The 18838-nt window shown below is 43.1% G+C and overlaps 1 long non-coding RNA gene across 1 annotated transcript; it reads left to right on the top strand.

Annotated features, from left to right (window-relative positions):
- Positions 1–3360: 3360 nt before the first annotated feature.
- Positions 3361–14597, top strand: LOC113910526. Its single transcript, XR_003516078.2, has 3 exons — positions 3361–6828; positions 9591–9661; positions 13334–14597. It is a non-coding gene; the product is annotated as an uncharacterized LOC113910526 (long non-coding RNA).
- The last annotated feature ends 4241 nt before the right edge of the window (positions 14598–18838 follow it).

Raw genomic sequence — 18838 nt, 5'->3', positions numbered from 1 at the left:
AAACCATTGAAATGTTCAACAGACTCAACCACCCTAACTTTGTTACAGTAATTTAAATAAAGCTATCATCGATGAGTAAATTCTCAGGTAATGTTTTTAAAAATGGTATGTTAAGAAACATGAGGCTTTTTTTTGAAATACCGGAGTTTAATAAACCAACCACAAAAGATTATAATAAAGTGGTGAATATTGCTATCTCTGAGCATAAGCCCTCTGGACCTTGAGAAAGAGCAAAGTAAATGATACGTGGTCACGTGATGGAGACCCGGGAGAGGGTGACAAAAGAACAGCATAGAAAGTACCAGAAAGACCTAGAGGGGGCAGAAACATGTGAGAACAGATGCCTCCGATGCTTCAGGACAGGGTAGATGGCAGGATGGCCTCTATATCCTCAGAGGAGGTGAAGGGGGTGGCTGGAAACAGGAAGCAGGGTAGGAGGGCCTTTGAACCGAGTGGAGACGGAAAGGGAGCGATCACTCCATTTCCAGGGCGGAATGAGAGGTAGGAAATGGCTGCCTGCCCGCCCTCAGGATCCAGAAAAGTCCGAGCGTCCAACCAATTCAGACGAAGGCAAGGGGGCTGGAATGGCCAGTGAGGGAGGAGAGGGCTGTAGCAGCGGGCCTCCTTGGAGCCAGTGAGGAGCTAACCTCCGGGCACCCACAGGGCGTACGTGGGGCCGGCCCGTGTGGCGGTGCGGGGAGATGGGGAGCAAGCTGCCACGGAGGTCTGAGAGCCAGGGCTGCCACCAGCGAGCTTCCCGGGGACACGCCCAACCTTTGCCGCAGAGCCAGTGCGAGGCGGGGAGGTGGGCTCGGCGTGCAGAACCCGGACGCACCAACGCCCGCGGGCGGGGCTGCCAAGGGGCGTGGCCGCTCACCACCAGCCCTGCCATTGGCCGGGCCCCTGCCGGGAAGCCATGGAAACCCTGTCATCGCCGGCTTGCCCCTGCCCAGTCTCCCTGGAGACCCCGGCGCCCAAGGCCACGCCCCCCAGGCTGCCGTTGGAAGGCGTTGGCCACTCCCCACTCGGCTTGCTGCCGTTGGGCTCGCCGCCCACAGGCGTGTTACCACTCCCGCAGGCCCAAGGGGAGGGTTAGCGGCTTTGCACACCCCCAGACCTGAACTGTTGCCGAGGCTTTGAACTGTAGCAGAGCCATATATTCTTGTGGTGACAGTGGCCTTAGGAAAAAAAAATTCTGTCTCTGGGTGACTAGGTCAGAGCTGCACAAACCTTCCTAAATAATGCAACTGACCTATGTAGTGGCCTTTGGAGGGACCGCGGGGAAATTTCAAACTCTGTCATGGGAAGGGAGGGGGGTATAGAGTGGATATTAAACTGGGTGAAATTTATAGTTAGACCCATAAATACTGAGTTCAAGCGGCCAACTGGGCAGATTGAACTGGGCAGACAACTTCTCTTCAGCTCAGGCTGAGGATTTGTGGCCAGCTTCTCTGCAAGAGGGGAGCAGACATGTTTCCTGTTGTTTGCTCTCTGTGAGACCCTAGTCATCGTTTCAGTAAAGCCTGCAACTGATTCACCGACTCAGCCTGTGCACCCAGCTCACAGATTCCTGTCACCACCAGACAAGCATAGGGGTTACTACCATCCGGGACATACCTATTTTCCTTCTGTTCCTTTCTGTTCCCCATCAAAATCCTCTCATTCAACTCTGTAATAAAACTGTGTATCCCCGTCCCCACAATTTCGGGAAAATTCCCAAAATTACCTTTAAATCATTTTGATGTCATTAGAGAAGTAACTTAACAGGTGTGTTGTTAAGTTCAAGGGATTAAACAAAAGATTATTGCCCTGAGTTCCCTCCCTAATGCAGACATTCTGGTTTATAAGGTTAAGCAGGGTGTTCGAGCTGCACATGGCTCCAGAGTTTATCTGTTAATGAGGCAAACCTTTGTGGTGGTCCTAAGTTGGAACCATGAGATGAGATTAGGCTGAATCTGGATGTGGGCTCACCAGAGTTGCTGGGTATTGTGGGATCGGGTGGATATTTTCCTGAAGTCAGAACCTCGGGAATGAAATAGATACCAACTGGGATGGTAAGAAAGGCTGCTTTTATGGTTCTGTGGTGGGGGCACTCTTAAACTCTATTTTAAAATAGGTTAAGCCTGTAAATGCATGTTCACATCCGTGGTAGTAATTAGAGAAGACTTACCACAGTTGTTGGGGGCCCAGAGGAAGAAGGTGGGACATCACTGGATAGTCACTCCCGACCTAAGAGACACATGTGGGATTAGGATGAAAATTATTTCTTCTTTTCTCCTGAATTAGCATCCTGTCTGTAAGGGGCCTGGAAAATAGAAACAATACTGCAGAAATAACTAAAAAGCAGTCCACATTTAATTTTAAGGGCTGTTAAGAATTTGGGATCCAATCTTGAGGCTGAATACCCTTCAGTATTCAAGGTCTGGCAGTGGTATCAGAGTATAGGAGGAGTCTTTGGTGGAGGATGATACAGGTCTTCACTGTTAGGCGGGTAGTCACTGTAAATGGCATCTCCACAGCCTGCTTAGATGCTCTTCCTAATTAAGGAAGGATACTAGGTGGATAATGTCAGTTATAGATCCATATTCTAAAATGGAAAAGTCCTCTTTGGTGATTTGCTTCGTTCATCTCTTAGCTCTCCCCTCCGTGTTAGCATCACCAAAGTGCCTAAAATTTGGATGAGCTATTTGTTCTGCACTGAAAACCTGCCCTCCGTGCTGCTAGACTAAATAGATGGTAAAGAGCGCTGGACTCTGATAGGAACCTGGGGTTGAATTCCTGAGTACCCTAAGTTTTGTCCCTTCCTCCAATTGTGAGATTATCTGATGAGGCCAAAAGCCTCTGTAACCCAAGTTAGCGCTGGCAAGAGGGAGCGTGCAGATGTATCGGTCTTGTGGGAGGCTGGATTATGATCAGAAAATGGGGCAGGGGCTTGAACTGGCAGTGGTGTGGAGCAAAGACTTTTGCCCAGTCTGTGGGTGCTGCTTGGGGCTTTTGCAATCTCTGAGAAAAGGATGTGGAGCTGCCTCTTTGGAGCAGAGTGCTGAAAGACAAAAGGCCAGTTGTTCCCATGTTGGGTGAGGATACACACCCTTGAGAGTGTCAGTTCCCAGGTTGATGGTAACTGGAAGAGCTTTGGGGGTGACTTTCAAGAAGTTAGAGAATAGGTTAGAAATCATAGGAGTAGAAATTGCTTGTCCTTTGGGATAAGGTAAGAGGGAAAAGGGAATTAATTACTTCTCCCATCCAAGTACTAACCAGGCCCAACCCTGCTTAGCTTCTGAGATCAGACAAGATCGGGCGCGTTCAGGGTGGTATGGCTGTAGACATTAATTACTTCTATTTACTGGATCTGTGGATCTTGCCTTTGTGGGTAGTCAGGTGATAACTCTTCTTCTTAGCTTTCTACTTGGGCAGAAACTATATACAAGATAAGTTAACATTGAGGAAAGGGCAAAAGCTTAGAAGGAGGAGAAAGCCATGGCAGAAACTTATAAGGAAACCAGAGACAAAACCGGAATGATTACATCTCCTTCCCTCTCTCTGTGTGTTCCTTCTTTCTTCCCTCTCTTCCTTCCTACAAACATTTGAGTGTCTCCTACATGCCAAGCCCTAGCTAGCTACTGAGGATAAAACAAGACTCATTCCTTGCTCCAGGAGAGCTCATATGTAGTGGGGAGCTAATGTCATGGCTGACTGTAGGCCATGGATTTCCAAGGCCTGCTTTGTCTGTGTGTCGGTAAGGAGGGGGCTAAGAAAATAGAGACCCTCAGAATGGATTCTGAAGTTACCTTTGTAATTGCCACAAAGCTGAGGGTGGAGGACCAGCTGACACATGTAGGCTAAGGATGCATACCCCACATCATTATGGCTTCTCTTTGGGTGGTGGTACAGATACTGGACAGGGGTCTGAAGTGAAGCAGGGCTAGGATGCTTCCTGTGTCCCCCATGCCACACTCAGCCACAGTGGCAGGGGTAATGTTATCACCTCTCCTCTCCCTGAAGTGCCTTTGTGTTGCTGTGGGTTGTCCGGCTGCAACTCACCTTGAGTTCTCTCTTGGTCATCATGTTATGTGCAAAAGGGAGAACAAGGAAGTTGTGAGAGGTTTGGAAAATACAAAACAAAGAAGAAAGAAGAAACATCCTTATCCCCAAATAACAACAACAGCCGCAAAACAAGAAAAACATTTTGGTATCCAGTTTATGGGTCTCTGAAGTGCAGGAAGCTCAAGGACCAGCCCCAGGACCAGAGAACAAATAATGCTCTTATCAGGGAATATTCTACTAGCATTTAAGTGTTGGTTAAGGGTCTCTGCTGAGGCTTGGGGAACAAAAAACTCCTAGGTTTTCACCTCTTGATGAGAGAACCTCTTTGGGGGAGGTACTTTTGTGCAGGTATTTACAAACTTCTTACAGGTGCAGGGTACAGAGAGTTCCCAGAATATAGGCCTTCTGAGGGAGTCATGTTTGTTATGAATCTAGGTTTGATTTGTAAAACAGGCATTAAAGAGTAGTTGTAAGTGTCCAGAGTTTGGGGGTAACCAGATTGGTAGGTCCTACCTGGACCTGGGAGACCTTTCCTATGTGGTTTATTTTGAAAGCATTTGCTTCTGCTGAAGCTAATTGGAGGAGGGACTTAAAGGTTGCCTGGCCACAGCCCTAAAGAACCTGGAATTAAGGCACTGGCTGGATGGATACCCTAACCCGTAGACACAAGGCCGGGTGAAGAACATTAGCTCTTATTACTGTCATTTGGCCAAATGTTTTGAAGAGTGTTTGGTGTACCGAGGTCTTGTAATGGCAGTCGGGGCTTTAAGTTGGTTAGATACCTTTACTAAACAACAGCATCATATTTTTCTCATTTGCCAAGGGCCATTAGATACTTTCACAAAATTGCCACAGTCCTTGGACAGCGTTTAATTTCCACTGATCTAGCTCAGCTTTACAGCCTCAGCAACAAGGGCATGAAGTCAATAGCTTCCCCGTCTTTGCTTCTGTGAGCAGATGGCCTAGGAAGGAGTTCTGCGTCATCAAGAATATGGCCAGACACTTTGGGGGGATTCTGAAATCTCTGGCTTATAGATTGATTAGGGGTTCTCACTCTGCTTTCCCCTAGAGGGATGTTTCTCTATGGCCAGTTAACGGATTTCACAGCATCTTAACCTTTTATAAAGTTTGGAAGTTTGTTTTCTGGCTCTCATATTTCCCTCTTGGTGTGTGTACTGCCTTTTCTCAGCTGATGTTGGCTCTTCTCCCAACTGACTTTCAGCTGTTCTTTGGGAAAAGGCCAATTTACAACTACAGTGAAAGAAACAAAACAGAACAAACCCCCCCCCCCCCCCAAAACCTGTGTGTCTTACCACTTCTGGCATCTGGTTTTGTTTTGCTTCGCTTTGTTTTCCTTTAATTGGTGGTCAGTTTGTGTACCCAAAGGCCTGCAATTCTAATGACCTATTTTCTGGTATGCTTGCCTGGGAATGATCCGTGATGGGTTCCTATCTGTATCTCTCATGGTCCCCTCTTATTTAATTTTTAGAAGAACTGCTTTGAGTTTCCCCTGGGTAGCTAGCAAGGATCCCAGTTTCAAAACTGAAAATATTGGGTGTGAAGATGTTTTGAACAAGGAACAAGAAGCCTGTGTTCTAGTCCTGGCACTGCCATTATTATCCGTGTGAACTTGGGCAAGTCTCCAGATTTCTTTGGGTTGTGGTTTCCTCATGGGTAAAATTGGGATATTAATACCTACCTCACAGGGTTGTTGTGAGGATTAAATGTGCTCTGTAATCTGTTGTACTATATAAATATTCATGAATTTTTGTTATGATTTAAGAGCCATTTGAAAGTATTCCCTGGCCACATAGCAGTCATGCTAACACTTATACTATCTGATCAAGGGTTTTCATGGTCATGTGTTGCATATTGAAATCGCTGGAGCAAAACTTTACGTTTTTACATAAACATTTTTGTGTGGAAAGGGTCCATAGCTTTCATTGGTTTTCTAAAGAGGGGTCTATTATCCTAAAAAGGTGAAATCCAGTGCTTTAGATTGAAAAGTGGGATTCAGTGATGGGTATAAATGTATTGCTTCCAAAAGATCCCTTCTTAACATGTTTGTAGTAGTAGTTGCAATGTTTTTTCGATAGTGAAATTTTTAATGTGGCCTAATGACTGGTTGATCCGAACATTTGAAATTGGGACAGAAAATTCTTGGCCATATGGTCATGGTAGGCATTAGGTTATCCAACTGTCTACAGTGTGAAGGTGGAGGTAAAACAAATTATTAGCTATGTGGCTCTAAGGAAGTCACCTTACCTCATGGAGTCTGTTACCTCATTTGTAAAGTGAAGGATTTGACCTTGAAGATTGGTTCCAAAGTTCCTAGTTTGAATTCTCTAGGGAAGTGAGATCAAAGCTGAACTTGGATGAATTCCTGTTGTGGCAGAAATGAATCAGGTTTTGTGTAAGAGGAGAAAGAGGGAGTGTCAGGGAGAGGAGGGGCAGAGCATCCTGGGAAACCCCATTCTTGATAAATGTGGGAAACAAGAGCCTGCTGAGGTGAAGAGCCAGAATCATCAGGGCAGAAAGAGAGCTGGTGGGCTACTCCTGAAGATCCAGGACTCTGGTGGACCAGAGACTCAACCTCCAACTTTCACCCTGGGCCTGACTTGCCAGAACAAAGTTGTCCCTCAGTGAGCAAACACCCTGTCTTCTCTGCACTCACAGAACTTCCAGTTCTCAGGGGCAAATGCCTGGAGTCTTCACTCTTCCCACATCAGGTGGTCTGGCTACTTCAGGAGAATGCTGCCCTACAAATGCCTCAAGGCACAAGTAAGTCACACAGATGCAGAGGCTGATGGAAGGATTAACACAACCACTATCTGTACTGTAAGGGGTATTGGCATCCTCACCCCCACAGGAGGAATTTTAGGGGAAAGATCCTTATTTTTCTAAACTACCCTGATATATTATTATTAACTAAATTCCATAGTTTATATTAGATTCACTATTTGTGTGTGTGTGTGTATTTTAAAAACTGGGTTGAGGCTATTTTGGTGTTGAGTGGCTGGCTCATCATATGCTGGGTTTATATTTAACCGCCAAAGAAACTATCAGACTGTTCTCCAGAGTGGTGGTACCATTTTACATTCCCACTACCAGTGTATGAGCATTCTGTCGTCACCAACACTTGACAGTCTTTTAAATTTTATCAATTGTAATAGGTATTGGGCTTGGGCTTTAAATTTGCAACTCCCTAAGATTAGTGGCGTTGAGCATCTTGTACTTATTTACCATTCATATATTTTCTTTGGTGAAGTATCTGTACAGTCTGTTCTCCTGCTCTCCATCTTTTATTACTGAGTTTTAAGAGTTTTTATATTTTAGATATAAGCCCCTTTATTAGATACATAATAGGCAAATATGGTCTCGCAGGTAAGAGACTTGTCTTTTCATTAACAGTGTCTTTTTAAAGAACAGAATTGTTTAATTTTGATAAAGTACATTTTATCGGTTCTTTTATAGATTGTGTTCTGGTGTAATGTCTAAAAAAGTTGTCATCTAACTCAGGGTCATGAAGTTTTCTTCTGTTTTCATCTAGAAGTTTTATGGTTTTACATTTTATATACAGGCCTATGATCCATTTTGAGGTAGTGTTTGTATATGGCACAAAAATTTGTATATGGTACTTCAAAGTCTGGCTCAAAAATTTCTGTTTTTGATATCCTGCGTAGGATATCTAGCTGTTGCAACACCATTTATTGAGAAGACTCTTGTTTCTACACTGCTTTGAAACTTTGTCAAAGATCATTTTTCCCTTATGTGTGGTTCTATTTCTAGACTTTCTATTGTCTTCCACTGATTGTTGATTTTTATGTCAATACCACCTGGCTTTGATTTACTGTAGCTTTATAAGAAGTCTTGAAATCACATAGTATTTATTTGTTTTCTGACTTCTTTTTTCAAAGTTGTTTGGCTATTCTTTGCATTTCCATGTGAATTTTAGAATAAACTTGTCAATTTTAGAATAAACTTGTCAAAAAAATGCTTGCTGGGATTTTTATTAGGATTATGTTGAATCTATACTTCAATTTTAGGAGAATTGCCATTTTAATAGTCTTCTGAATTATAAAACATGGAATAGCCCTCTAGTTAGTTAGATTTTCTTTAATTTCAGCAACATTTTGTAGTTTTGGTTACAGGTTTTACACATCTTTTGTCAGTTCATATTTTTTAATGCTGATATAAATAGTATTCTTTAAAATTTCCATTTCTGATTGTCTGTTGCTGATATTTACAAATACAATTGCATTTTGCATATTGATCATGTATCTTGCAAATGTGCTAAACTCACTTATTATAATAGTTTTTTTGAAGACTGCATCAGATTTTCTGTATATGCAACCTTGTCACCTGTGAATAGAGTTTCATTCCCTTTCCACTATGGATGTTTTTTCTTTCTCTTGCCTTACTGGACTGGTTGGAACCTCCAGTGCAGTACTGTATATAAATGGTGAGAGGGAACATGTTTTTCTTCTTTTTAAACTTGGGAGGAATGCATTCAGTCTTTAATAATTCAATATGGTATGATGTATAGATTGTTTAGATGTCTTTTATCAGATTACAGAAGCTCTCTTAACTAGTTTGCTGAAAATTTTCAATCAGGAATTGGTCTTGTCAAATGTCAAAGGCCTTTTCTGCATCCTCTGAGATGGTTATGTGTTGTTGTGGTTGTTCTGAAAAAACAAATTGGCTCTGTGGACTAGAGCCAATTGGGATTTACAATTGATAAAATGGGAATGGAGGGCTACATTTTTTAGAATAATACTCTGACCTTGTGATTCTCTAGAATAGGGGTCAGCAAACTTTTTCTGTAGTAAATATTTCAGTTAATCTTTTAAGCTTTGTAGGCCAAAGCGTCTGCCACTTACTCTTTGTTGTTATTGTTTTAAAAACATTTCTTTAAAAAAGAAACTATTCTTAGCTTACCTTTAAAATTTTTGGCCTTGCCACCTGAGCTAAAAAGACGATTTTTTACAGGGGCACCTGGGTGGCTCAGTCAGTTAGGTGTCTGCCTTTGGCTCAGGTCATGATCCCAGGGTCCTGGGATTGAGCCCTGCGTTGGGCTCCCTGCTCAGCGGGAAGCCTGCTTCTCCCTCTCTCTCTGCCTCCTCTCCAGCTACTTGTGCTCTCTCTCTGTCAAATAAATAAAATCTTTTAAAAAATGATTTTTTACATCATTACAGAGTTGGCTGTAGAGTTGCAAAAAGACGCAGCAGCAGCAGGGACAGAAACACATGTAGCCAGCAAAGCTCCAACTATCTACAATTGGCTCTTTTCCAGAAACACTTTGCCAACTCCCTATTTTGGAATATTGTCATAAAATACTTCGCAGGGAAGATTACATTTTCATATACGGTATCTGGCTCAGATTAAATTAAGCCATGGGTAGCAGCTTCTCTCCATTTGCACTGCTAGTCCCTAAACTGGGAATTTTTAAATAAGAGTGTGATTATTAAAATGCGTCATACGAAGAAGCAACTGAGGATGTCAATCTGGAAATTAATTGATGGCTACTATGCTTGATTTCTCAGAATTTGGAAGACTTGGCTCTTTGGTTTAGAAGCAGCACTGGCTGAGGCATGGTTCTTTGGAAACAGACAAGGTATGGTCTTGATTGTCTGGGTACTGAGTACCCCTCCCGTAAGTGCATTTAACTACACTAATATAGCGGTAATTCTGTTCCCCACGTTGTTCTAAGGGTTTTATCCTTTGGGCTTCTCTCCTTGCCTAATGATACCAAAAAGTTCTTGCTCATAGCAAGTTGCTGAAAGGATTACATGCGGTTCAGTAACTTATCTAAGACACTCCTACATTGGTGGGGCCAGAATCTTGCGCTTTACTCAACTGTGCTATTTCTCTAGTACATGGACTTGTCCATTCTCAGCCTCCTCTCTACCATCTGGTCTTCTTCCTCAGGTCTTCTAGTTGCCATAAAGACTGATGGAAGTGAGATAAGACTGAAAAGTCCCATTTGACATCCTTTTGAGTGAACTGGAAAATTTATAGCACTTTTTAAGAAGTGAGGGGGTCCAGAATGTTTGAGAAAGGGAGAGAGAGAGACAAGAAGTAATAAAACTAGAGACTAAGAACTAGGAAAGTTTCCTTCCTTTTCTTTCCCTCTGACATGAAAACAGATTTGAAATTTGGAGGTAGTAAAGAGCTTTCCCTAGTTTTACTTCATTTGGATCAATATTAACCAGTTTGTGGTTTTTCCTAATGAACCCTCTGGGATAACCACTGACTGCATGTTAATAATTACACTGATTACTTTACTTTTTTTTTTTTTAAAGATTTTATTTATTTGAGAGAGAGCAGGAGCACCCAAGGTGGGGTGGGGGGCAGAGGGCGAGGGAGGAGCAGACTCCTCCCCACTGAGCAAGGAGTCCAACGTGGGGCTTGATCCCAGGACCCTGGGATCCTGACCTGAGCCAAAGGCAGACACCTGACTGATCCACCCGAGCTCCCCAACACTGACTACTTTTAAAGGTTAAGAAGTAAAATAACCAAAATCAAAACATGTCATTCATTGTAAATTAGCTCTCAAATTTATTCCTGCTAGTGTGCACATCCCCAGGGACACTGCTTTTCTTCCTTGGGAGTGGGCAGAGGTGCATCTGTCCAGTGCTCAGTCCCACACAGATTCTTGCAGCTGAGCTCCTCCTGCAGCTAGTTCCCATTTGCAGCCCTGGGTTGGTCCTGATGTAGTCCGCCCACCGGCTCATGGTTCTTGGTTTCTCCCCTTTTACACAAATGTATTACTTTCTTGTATATATTATACCAGTTAAGTAGTGTGGGTCTCTTTCTGCCTGGCAAGGGGCCCAGCATTTGACATGTGAGGGAGCCAGGGACAGCTACATTGTTAACAGACTACAGTCTTTTCATTTTTTCTTGAGCTTTCAGGGAACTCCTACCCTCCTGGGTTTCGAAAGCCTTTTTCTTTTACCCTGATTTGTCCTTTCCCAAGTACCCAGTCTCTGAAGTGGCAATTTTAAATATACTAACTCCACTTAAAAGTGTCATCTGATGTCTTCATCTATTGATTACTCAAGTTTGTTGTCTACTTAAAGTTGCTTTAGTTCTGTCTCCTGGCAGAATTATCTATTTCTTGAGGGGGAAGGGGTTCAACTGTAGAGGTAATACATCTTCATTTTGGCAAATCCAGAAAATACAGATAAGCAAATAGAGAACGATCAGAATCATCTGTAATCCAACCATCCAGAGTCAACTTGCTGGTATTTTAGTAGATTTTCTCACAGCGTTTGCCCATGTGCACATTTTTTTTTTCTAGAAGTAGGATAACTTAGTACAATTCTGTGTTACAAACTTTTTAAATTTTTCTGAGCTCACACTCTTCTACAACATTGATTTTAACGATCTATCCCATAAGTGTGCTTTAACTCATTAACAAGTCTGCTCTTGTCCACGGGTCCCGTTCTAGGAGGAATTTTATGTAAAAAAATGAACGAACACAACCTAAAGACACTTGACAGCAAGGGCCTCATGATATAGCATTTGGCTCTCTCTTAATGGGGAGGACAAGATTGTTTTTGTGGCTAAATATGGGATAGATGGGTTCGGTCATGTGGAAGTTTCTTTGAAATTGCGCATTTCCACTCAGGCAAGAAATGGTGTCACTATATGCCTAGCACTGAACATAAATGCACACAAGCCTTCTTGAGGCATTGGCTGTATCACAGTGTTATATACTTCAAAGTGATCCTAGGGCATTATAATAAAGTGTACTTTTGATGACCTATGATCTGACAAGGCTTTTTTTTGTATGAAACTCTTTCAAAGACGACAAAAATGGAATAATATTTAGTTCTATATGTAATAGACAGCATACTAGTTGGAGTGTGAAAGTGTCATTTGGAGCCCTCACTTGTAAAAGGCAGCAAGAAATGTTCTTACGGGAATTACTGGAGCTTCCTTCCCTGGTTATAAACTGTACCAGGACCCCAAGTCTTAATTCCAAGAAAAGGGTCAGGGGAATGTGGGTAGGTTTGTTCTTTAGTCCATTGGTTTGCTCTAAAGATGCCTCTGTTTAGGCCCAGCAATGTCAAGTTCAGGCTACTGCCCCAGTGGCTTCATTCGGCCTGGGCTGGCCTGGCTACAGTGAACTTACTTCGCCGCTGTTCTCAGTAATTATGGGCTCGGTACATAGCCTCCCCATGCAGCCATGATGCTTTCTCCTTTCCAAGATGCTTGGCCTCAGGGATGCCAATTATGAGTAGAAATGGAAATCCCAGCTACCCCAATAGATCCAGAATCCATCTTTTCTTCAACATGGACAGTTTATCTTTAAAGTCTTGTTAGGTCTCTGTCATCTAATCACACATAGTGGAAAAGGGGATTCTTTATGACTTAAGACAAATGTCTGATTGCACTTCTATAATGAAAGAAAGGCTTTCCACTTTGCTAAAGCACCCGAGTTATCATTGAAAAGAAACCTCTTACCCCATCACATACATTACTATGTCAATATTTCTCCTTCACCTAACACTAGCTCCTATTTACTTACTTACCCTTTCCATGTCTCAGGCAATAGGATTCTAAATAATTTATATGCTTTTATGCCTTTAGCCCTCAAACAACCTGGCACTAAGTATTCTTACCCCAGTTATTACCAATGTTGAAAGTGAGGTACTGTGGTTATATTATTTGCTCAAGAACACATGGTTATTAAACTTCTCTTTGGTGTAATGAGAGGGATATAATTATAAAATTGGAAATGTTTGGGAAAGAGTATAAAATGTAGTACTTCTGTTATAATCTTCATGAATTAAAGTTTTGCTGTTTATCTGTTATCTTTTTAAGGGTGGGGTAAGCCAGAAAATTAAGTTCAGGGTAATTTCAAAATGTTAGTTCTAGAACTTAGAAGTGACATGGAAGTTTTGCAAAACATGGGGAAGATAGCTTCCCTACTCCTCCTGCAAAGAACAAATTTTTATAATCTTGGTTTTCCCTTCTTGGTGGACTAACTTTGACCACGGCCCTCTGGGAAGCCTATTCCCTTGCCCATTGCTCTTTTAAAGAGCCCCTTAATAGCACATGGAACTTTTAAGAATACAAGGCACAGGGACATGGCCAGTTGTTTTTAAGAAATTGTTTTTAAGGGAAACACTGATTGCAGAGACCATCTAGCACTTTAAGAAAAAATTTCTCTGAGCTGAACCAAGTTTTGTCATTCATAATGTTTGTTATGGGGAAGAAAAATTTTTTTCAGAGCCCTTATAATTCCCTTAAGCAACAACTGTTTTTCTTTGCAAATCAGGGATGAAGCAGGGCCTTGGCCCTATTGGTGAGCCTTCACATTTCCCCAGGGAAAGAAACAGATTTGAAGAATCCCCTACAGCAGAAGCAGAGGTGGAAAGGCGACCCACTTGTTGCGATGGTGGGGACAGTTGATTTCGTCTCCGTGAGGATTCCTGTCGGTGGCTGAGCACTGAAGTTGTCTCAGTGAGTGCACATTGCTGATGGTAGTAAGAGCCATGAGAATCACGTTCCATCTCTGCCTGCCACACAGTTGAACCCGGTGAATTCTTTGATCACTAAAAGCTCAGATCGAATACCACTATGTCCTGTACTGTTTGTTTTCCCCAGAAAAAAAATGGACTCTTTTTGGACTTGTCACATGCCTTCCTGCCTTGATTTATTAGTTCCTAAACTGAGCTCTTTGAGAGCAGAAACTGAGACTCCTCTCTGGCATTACAGGACCTAGTGGCAGGTTATGAACTAAATTGTTGAAATCTGTCTAAGACCAAGGAAGATGATAACATAAATAACATTTGTCTGCGGGAGGTAGTTCCCCCAGGACTACCCTTTACCTTATGCTCTGTTCCCCCCAAATGCCGGTGACCATCTGCTCCTAGATTCTTATTCTTGGTCAGGGCTTCTTGGACTTCCTATGGAGACTTCAGAAATACTAAAGGATTGCTAGCTTGTACCACTAAAAATTTGGAGATCTGGTGGGAGTTGAAATTTCTTGGAGCTTCATACTTCCTCTCAAAAAACCATCTACATTTTATGTTTTGTATGTCCTATTAAATGCAAAAAGTTTTCTCCTAAAACTTCGGAAAAACGTACATGACTTCACAGTTCCAGAGAGGGTAGTTTGAGAAGCATGGTGCTAATTACAGCTCATCGTGAGCACAGCAGAGAGCACTCCATGAGGAGGAATCTCTGAAGCCTGGAAATGAGGAGATTTGGGGCACAATCTGCCTAACAAACAGTTGTTACCGACAGGGATTTGAGACACACTTGAAGCCCAAGTTTCACTCTGTTAACTGCTGATAGAAAAAATACCTCACAGCTTGAGAAGACAAAATGGTAACTGAGATGTAGTTAGTGTTTTCTGAAGTTCTGTATACGTTACCCAATACAAAAAAAGGGTATGAAGATTTAGATTGATTTGCATGAACTGTAAGCCAGTTTGTGCTTTTCCATACACACAACTCAGGTTGGAGCAACCATTGATTGCATCTTAATTTTGGACACTGACCAGCATTAAAATTTAAGAAACAATTTAAGAAACAAACACCGAAGACAAAACTATGTATGTCACTTAAGAGTAAACCATTCCTCCTTGTAGGTGCTTTCCCAAAGTCACTGATTTTCTTTCTTGGGAACGGGTCAGAATCCTGACAAATGCTCAGTTGAGCCGAAGTCACCAGCTAGCGTGTAGGTGCAATGGGGCACCTCCTGTGCGTGCCTGTGACTGGCCTAAGGGCTTTTCCCAGAGGAAGATGTTAATGGCTTTCTACAACAAGGCTGTGTTTCCTTAACTTGCCCTGGGTTGATAGATTTCAATGATATAGATTGACATGTGCATAAGTAGTGTGGGGTGCATTTTGCCTCGCAGCACTCAGAGTTCATCTGGGGTGCTCATTTGTCCGCTGACTGTATTTTCAGTGGTTGTCCTATGAAAGCACCAAGCAAAACCGTAAGCTTAGCAGGTATCCTGCATGGTCATTGCTTTGTGATATTGCTTTTACTTTGGGGAGGTATTTCAAACCTCCTTTTATCCAAACTTGTTCTTTCTTAAATCTCCCAGGCTCTGAAGTGGCCATTGTTAACCTACAAACTCTATTTAAAGTCCCTCTTCTGATTTCTGGCCCTGGGGGTTAAGCAAATCAATACCTGGTTAACGTAACCACAGGCCTACTTCTTACGAGGTGTATCTTATGAAAAAAAAATCCTCTATAATCTTTAGAGAAAAACTAATTTTTTCCCTATTACAAAAGTAACGTATTGGATTGATCCAGAAAATATATTTAAGTAAAAGGAGAAAGATTAGAATAATCTATAATCCCATTACTCGGTTTTCATGGCCATTATTCTAGACTCTTTCCATATGTCTTGTCTTTTCCCGGAAATGGGATCATACAGTGCACGGTGTTTTATTCTCTTACAGTCTTCTACAACTTCCATTTTAATGATCTACCCTGTGGACGGGCCTCAGTTTATTTAACCACTGTGCTGTTGCCCACAGGTACCCAAGAACCTGTCACTAGAAGGGCACTGGTTGTTACCTGGATGCACCCTAACAGCCCCACAGTGTGATGCTCACTTGTCTCCTGTTGGGGGCGGGGCATGAGTGCCTTTGTGATTAAATGAGGGATCAGTGCCTTATGTCAAACAGGGGAATCTTTGGGATTAGATGTTTCTGCTAATGGAGCAGAGGATGCCGGCTGGTGCTGAGTGGCCAGACCCTGCTTGGAGCATCATCCCGTGTCACTCTGGAGTGAGAACACTGTCACAGTGGAGGCTGTGGAGTGCTATCCTGACCCCCACCCCCCCTGCCTTCAGTTCCTAGGCACTCATTCCCTTCGCAGCCCACAAGTCACAGATAAATTCCTCTCCAGAGACCTCCTTAGCTAAAGGGACCCACCATGATCAAGGTCACGGCCCTTTCCCCCGGGGGAGTTTTCATCCAATGATTGGTTGATGGGGGGGCTATAATTGCCTGCCCCCTTACCCCCAGTTTGGGACAACCCTTCAGGGCTCTTCTGGTTCCAGAGCTCTGCGTGACCCATGCTGAGGCCTGTGTTGGGACCACACAACAGCTCTGCTCCCCCTACTCAACTCTGCTTTCCTCTCTTCACCCCCACTGGTGAATCTCCCACAAGGACCTTCCAATAACCTTCCTTCGTGTGCATCGCTAGCTCAGGGTCTACTTCCCTGGGAACCCAATCTGCGGCAGGCACTTAAAAGTTCACATTTTTGGCTTGACAGAGTTTATGTGCATAGTATGTCTTACAGAGATAATACAAGTTAAATAACATGAGTTCTAATTGTAATTGTTACAGGTTTCTCCACAATACTTATGTCGCTAGATAGCTAACATTTCCTTTCTAAGTTGAATCAAATCTGTCTTGGAGCTCTCCCTTGAGGAAGTCAACAAGAAGTGTTCTGTGTTTGTCATTTCCTATGACTCTTACCCCACCATTTGGGCATCCCGGGTGTGAGACACAGTTGATGGGGAGGTGGGTGGGTCTCTGCTCAGGCCTTAGCAGGCCTCTCCAAGGCAGGCCATTCTCCTCATGGGGCCCCTCACCGTGCGCTGACTGTGGACCCTCAGGGCTCCTCTCGGTACTGATATGGGTCTACAGACCCCTGTGTGGCCACACATGCCCTTCTCATTATGGAGGAGGAAAAATAGTTTTACAACCTATTTCCTCTCTTGACATTAAAGGCTTTATTCAGCAGTTTCCCTATTCATGATGAGGGGATTTTATCTCTTCAGCAGCCACTGCTGGCGGTCCGCCAATCTGGAGCAGCCTCAGGAAAGTGGCAGAGCCCTAGCTGAGCTGGCTAACTTTAATGTTTCCCTAGGAGAGGAAACAATTGTAAATCGCTCCACTCAAGAAGCAAAGGTGGAGAAGTGACCTCTGATTCCTGAGCTGGGGATGGGTGACTCAATTTTTATGAGGATTCCTAACTTTTTTCCTGGCTTAGGTTCTGAAATTGCCCCCTCTTCCCTATATTATGTTGGGTTGCGGGGGGCATTGCTGACGATGGATCAGACAGAGTATAAGTTAGCCACCATTGTGGATTCAGTTGTGGCCCTCCCCCAAAAGCTGTGTTGAAGACCTAACCTCTGATGCCTCAGAAGGTGACTATATTTGAAAATAAAATCTTTGTAGTTTTAATGAGTTCAGATGAGGTCTTACTGGAGTAGGGTGTGCCCTTTATCCAATAGGACTGGTGTCCTTATATGAGGAGGAAAGACAGGGAGACACGGACACAGGACAGGGGAACACCACAAGATGACGAGGCAGACCTGGAGTGCTGCGGTGCAAGATTAGGAACTCCAACGACCAGAATGAGGAAGAGGCAAGGGAGGGTTCTCCCTTACAGGAAGCCATGGGTATGATTTGGGAGCTAAGAGGTCCATTTCTAGCTTAGTGAGGCTGAAAGAAAAGCTAACAGAGTAGTTGGGGAGCTGTGAAGTCACTCTCCGGATTTGGCTGGGGCCCGGGAGGGTCTTCCTTGTAGGACCTTATGTAGCTGCTTTGTAGAATTTTTAGATTCTGAGAATGAAGCCCTGCCAAGGAATTTGAAGATTCCCTGGTATCACTGAGTGTCCTGTTTCATGTGGAGAAAACAAGATCTGGGGAGGTTAAGTGGCTTACCCAGGGGCCAACTTATAAACAGTAAGAGATAGGCCTGGAGCCCCAAGCACTCTGAGATGCAGGCCAGTGTGCTTGTCCCAGCTCTGGACTCCCTTGTAGGTCTGTCAAAACACTGTGCAAGGTCCTGAAGAAACTCTGAGGAGGCTCTGCACTGACTTCTCAAAGCTACTAAGGTTGGCAGCCTGGGCTTTGGGGGCAGGTCCACCAATTTGTTTGGGCCTCAAGTGATTTCTGAAGACAGTGTTAACATCACAAACAGATTTTAGGGTTTTGTATCAGATAACAGCATTTAGATTCTAGCTCTGTGGTTACAGACCAAGTAATTTTAGGAGGAGTTATTTAAACTCTCTCAGCCAGGATTTATCTTTAAAAGCTAGGTCATTGGAACCTTGCAAGATTGATGAAAGGTCAGATAAGGAATTTTTTGCAAAGGGCTTGGGTCAGAATTGGTACCTACCAAAATGAGTTGTTTTTCCTCCTTTAGTTCCTTTCTAAGTTCTCATTTGTGCCTGAAAAATTTAACCTGATATAAGAACAAAGAGTATAGTAACAAAATACAACTGTTACCTTTACTACTACTACTACTACTACTACTACTACTAGTACTACTACTACTACTAGTACTATTACTACTACCATAAAATAGATAAGGTTTACTGAGTAGATGCCAGATACTGTCTCATAATGGCTTTTACATGGATTACTAATCAGCATAACCCTAGGATGTAGTTACAACTTTTAACCCCCTTTTATAGATGACAAAACTGAGGCTTACATAAATTAAGAAACTTGCCCAGGCTCACATAGCCAGAGGGTGATGGAGATGGACCCAGACAGTCTGTGACTAATGCGAAAAATCAAAATGAGCCACATTCAGTCCTGGGTGTCCACCAGGAAAATAGAGCAGAGTCATATTGCAAGGGAGGAAACCACAGGCTGTTTACATCTAATTCTTTACAGTTACCAAAGTCTGTGCATTCATAGCATTTGCTAAGTTGTCCATAACCTTAAGCGACTTGGTAGAGTAGGCTGTGGCTTTCAAATAAGAGTCAGTAGGTGAAGTGTAGCCAAGATAGGATAACCAAGTACTCTGAGACTATATTTGAAATGTTAATTATCTTTAGACAAAAATGCCTGTTGTACTC

This window comes from Zalophus californianus, chromosome 6 (genome assembly GCF_009762305.2).
Source record: "Zalophus californianus isolate mZalCal1 chromosome 6, mZalCal1.pri.v2, whole genome shotgun sequence".
NCBI classification, from domain to species: domain Eukaryota; kingdom Metazoa; phylum Chordata; class Mammalia; order Carnivora; family Otariidae; genus Zalophus; species Zalophus californianus.
The sequence above is the reverse complement of the archived record's forward strand: the minus strand, read 5'-3'. Positions and strand labels throughout refer to the sequence as shown.